This window comes from Ursus arctos, unplaced genomic scaffold, assembly GCF_023065955.2.
Source record: "Ursus arctos isolate Adak ecotype North America unplaced genomic scaffold, UrsArc2.0 scaffold_17, whole genome shotgun sequence".
Classification (NCBI taxonomy): domain Eukaryota; kingdom Metazoa; phylum Chordata; class Mammalia; order Carnivora; family Ursidae; genus Ursus; species Ursus arctos.
In genome coordinates, this window is record NW_026622841.1 from 37976938 (window position 1) to 37982025 (window position 5088).

Sequence of the window (5088 nt, forward strand, 5' to 3'; positions counted from 1 at the left end):
CTTATTGTTTAAAGATGACTGCTGCAATGGTAGGGTGGCTCAATCCTCTTCATGTCACAAATGAATTGTCAAATGATTTGAAGCCTCTAGAAGACAGGAAATAGGAGTTCTATTGCTTTCAGTGCCCTATAATGTCTAACACAGTATATCAGCTTTAGACAGGCTTAATCAATAGCTATTAGATGATGGATGGATGCATAGATGAAAGAATAGGTTACAGGTGGGTAGGGAAATAAAACATATGAGTAAATGAAAAGTCAAACACAGTGGCATATAGTTTATATTTCTTTGCATTTGGAAAACAATGTTTTTATATTTAGAGACTTATTTTGGGAAATAGCAGTATTTTAGCTAATAGAAACATATGATAAAATTCTATACAATTTTATATTCATTTAACATATTTATACTCATTTAACTACTAAGAAAAATGTAACTAAAAGATAAACTTTTTTTAGAAGATTGCAAAATAATTTTTAACATTTCAAAGATGTGTGATGTGGCTAATTTAATCCCGCCTACCACATCTCAGATTCAAATCCTATCATTAGCAATGAAATGAATTCAAACCAAGGGTTTAGTTTCCGGATATATAATTTATATCTATAACTTAAACCTCACAAAGCCAGTTGCTTCCCCCCAAACCACATAAAAACCACAAAGTATTTCACTGGCCATGACACCGCCAATTGGTGATGAAAAATTTGCTTGTGCTTTTGACATTTCTGTGTAAAACAACAGCTGCTTCACTCACTTGGAAGCAGCCTTTTTCCCCCACTGGGGATTCTTATCCCCAGTGGAGGTGGGTGGGCATCTTGCTGGCAATGTTGCATGCATACAGAGATTCTTAGATACTCCATAGCTGACAGCTAAAATGAACTCATTCTGTGAGGGATATGTTTTCCAGTGGAAGACAGTCAGACCTGCTTTCCTTTGGGAAATAGAGTATGAGGAGTACCATGGCCCTGTACTCATCATAGTGAGTCTAACACCCACAGTCATATGGGGCCAACCATGTACATTGTAGAAATCAAAGGCTAATACTTTAAATGCATCTTAACTACCAGAAGGAAAATTCTAGGTCAAAAGCGAGCAGACAATTTAAATCAGAAACATATCTGTGAATGCACTAGGTCCTCCTCTTTCTCTATCATCATCACTATAAATATTATATTATTATTCTCTCATTTGCCCTATGTTCTTACATTTCTAAGTTCCTGAAACTTGAATATCATTTGTTCCCTTCTCCTCTCGTCTCCCTTCTTTTCCTGTAGGTATCTTAAATCATACTGTCAATGAATACCCTCATTCCTTGTGCTCTTCAAATTCAACCCCAGGAAAGAAATGAGATGAGTTTCTTTTAGGCACATACCTCAAAAAGTTGAGCTCTTAGAAGGTGGCTGTCATTCTGATGTATTCCATACTAATTATTTCAGCCCAGTTCCTGCTGATTGCATTTCCACTGTCATCACAATGTACCTTGTGAATGGCACTCCCTTACTCACCAATTCCATACCAATCATGCAGAGTTTCAGTGCAAATCCAAGGCTAGATCTGCATGAACTCAGGATATTCCCAGAGCATGGAATATAAGTAGGAGTCAGAAGACTCCACTTTATGTATTGCTGCCACTGTGGTGTGGATCTATTAATCTCATAGAGTTGTTATAAGGAAGAAAGTGCTTAGTAAAGGGCACAAGGACTTGTTAATATTGGCTACGACAATCCAGAGCAGTACAGTAGAAAGAGCTCTGAATGTGGAGATTTCAAGTCTGCCTTCAGCCATTTGTTAACTATGTAACATCACTTAACCTCTCTGAACTTCATTATCAGTATCTATCAAATGATAACATTATTTTAGTGATATAAATGTGTGTGTGTGTGTGTATATATATATATAAAGTATTTTAGATATATGTATACATATATATGCCTATCTAGATCTGACACTTCTCTGACTTTTCTAAATGGCTATTTCGGAAAGGCACTGGGAGTGGCTGAGAACCTGACCCCCGTCCTCGATGAGCCAAAGTTTAAGGAAACAGGTGTTATCACCCCAGAGGGGCTTGTGGCAGCTGCAGATCCCTTAGTCCACCACTATCAAACACGGCAGTGGGCTACAGGGGAAGAATCAAAAGTGAAGGTGTACCTACCAACAGGAAATCAATTTTTGGTCACCAAAAATGTGCCATGCAACAAGTGGTGCACACAGAGGGAATATTCAGATGAATTGGAAGCTACCATTGAAGATGATGGTGATAGGGGATGGGTAATACTTATCACAACACAGGTATTGCAGGAATAACTGAAGGAGTTAAGGAGATTACATTGGAAAACAAGGACAGTATAACACTTCAAGATTGCTCAGCAGTATGTGAAGAAGAGGAAGAGGAAGATGGAGGAGAAGCTGCAGATATGGAAGTGTATGAAGAGAGTGGATTGTTGGAAACAGATGAGTTTCTACCCTAGACACAAGGGAAATACTAGAAGCTTGCAAAGCTTAAATTGATGCTGGCTGTGACGATGATCTTTTCCAAACCAGAACTTATGACATTTGTATCACTTATGATAAAAAAAATTACCAGACACCAGGACCATGGTTGTTCAACGATGATGAGCAAAGGCAGCTTTTACCAGTTGAACACATGTATGAAAACATCAGTCAGATCATGTGAAGAAAATGGTGACCATTGAAAATCACCCTCATCTCCCACCGCCTCCTCTGTGTTCAGTTCACCCATGCAGGTATGCCCAGGTGGTGAAGAAAATCATTAAGACTGTTGCAAAAGGAGGGGGACAACTTGGTGTCCCTATGTATCTTCTAATTTTCTTAAAATGTGTACAAGCTGTCATTCCAACAATACAATATGACTACACCAGACACTTCACAATGTAACAGAAGAAAGCATAGAATCGATCCTAATTATTGGCTCTGATTTTTATTTTTAATCTTTTAAAGATGTATTTATTTATTTATTTAAGAGAGAGAGCATGCGCACATGCACGAGCAGGGGGAGGCAGAGGGAGGAGCAGAAAGAGAGAAGCAGACTCCCCATGGGCAGGGAGCCCATGCTGGGCTCAATCTCAGGACACTGAGGTCATGACCTGAACCAAAATCAAGAGTTGGGCACTCAACCAACTGAGCCACCCAAGTGCACTGGTTTTTAAAGAATTAACCCATAGATATGACCATTAACCATATTCACCAATATGTACAATTTCTCTAACAAAGTAACTTATATGGTTATGTATTAAATTTTAAAAAGTTCCATTAAATGGCTATTTCACTGATTACCTGTGTTAAATAATTTGAGAGTATCTCTGATAATTTTCTAATAATTTCTGTATTGCTGATCTCCAGAGTAATGGAGAAAGTCTCATACTTTCTGGTACTAGTACAATGCAAAACATAGCAACTATCATTAAAATGTAGCCAACAAATAGATAGCAAAAAGCCAAAACATGTTACTATAAAAAATCAACAATAAATTTATGGTAATGTATACCAAAAAAAACCCCCTTCTTTTATCACTTTTAGAGAACATCTAATATTGTTCTTTCTCCCCCATGATCTATATTATGATCCAAAGAATCTCTTTATTACTCTAATTTTTATCAATACTCCACATTTCCTCTATAAGCCCATGACCCCTAAATTCGTGTTTCCATGTTGATTTCTCTTCTGATTCTTATAATTTTATGTCCACCTCCTCTTGAAATCTCTACCTCGATGTTTTACAGGTTCCTTGAATACCACAATTCCAGAATCTGAACTTACGTTTCCTTCCCAAACTGTTCCTCCTCAAGTGTTTCTACTGCAGCAATTGGCCAAATATCCACTCACATGCTCATAACAGAAATCTTGCAATCATTCTTGACAGCTCCTTTTTCTTCACACCCTATATTTGTTGATTATTCTTTTAAAATGTATCTCTAATTTATCCATTCCTTTTACTCATTTCCACTATCAATGACTCCAGTGTCATTGATGAAACATCCTTGCCTCTTCATTTTCTTTCTACACTGACCTTTGCCCTTTTCCAACCTGTTCAAACTCAACTTTGAATGTCATTTCTCTTCTTAAAATTCCCATGGATACTACTTTTTTAGGATAAACTTTCATATTACTAGCACCTCTGGGTTTTTTATATACAAAGGGGTAAGTTTGAGGGAGTGGGGTGGCTATCTGGTTGGAAGGAGGAAGTGAGGGGACTTCTCTTGGAGCTGCATTTGCATGGGATGCATGTTACCCTTGACCTCATCCACTGGCACATCCCTAGCATGGGCTTTGATCCCTTGAAAGCACTGATTCCTGCCCAACTTCCTATCTCACCTTATGTTTTGCTTCCCCTCACTCACTGTATTGGAGCCTCATTGCCTAGCCCCACCTTGCCTTCTCTAAATGCACCAGGTTCATATGCACATTTGCTGGTTTTCCCTCTGCCCATATCACTCTTTTCACCACACTTCCCCTGAAAAACCTGTCCTCCCCACCCTCACCATCTTTCTAGTTTCTGTTTACTTGTCACTTCTCCAGTGAAGGTGTCCTCTCTCTAGGTCAGATTCTCCTCTTGAATGCTATTAAGTACCTGAATTTATCAATTACAGTACTTATGACAGTTGTAGTGACATGACTTTTAGGGGGCCTTTTGTTTGAAGGCCACCTACCTTACTCATTATGTTCTGCACCCAAGAGGGCAGGAACCAAGTTGGTTTGGTTCATCCCTGAACTCTCAGTACCTAACATAGAGCTGGGCAAATACCAGAGGCTCTACACAAATTTGTTGAATAAAGAAATTAAGTCTATATAGATCACTCTTTTCAAACTCCCTATCAGTTCTCAAAAAAGACCAATTATTTTAATTGTATGTGGATATTCTCTTAAGGACAGTAAATGAAACCTTTTCTTTCCAAAGTCTAATTTGTTGATTGTCTATTAGACTGAGAAAGGGACCTGTTCCTCAGATCTCATACCATACAATTTTTTTAATTAAAAAAAAAAGGTATTTATGTTTAACTATGTTTTTAAATTTAAATGCTTCTAATTGTTTAGGAATCCTTTACATCTGTGTTAGTGACCAATAGTCCA

General features: G+C 37.9%; 1 pseudogene; it reads left to right on the forward strand.

Moving 5' to 3' along the window:
* The first annotated feature begins 1914 nt into the window (after nt 1–1914).
* On the forward strand, nt 1915–2895 carry LOC113253199 (ubiquitin-like-conjugating enzyme ATG3; annotated as a pseudogene).
* The last annotated feature ends 2193 nt before the right edge of the window (nt 2896–5088 follow it).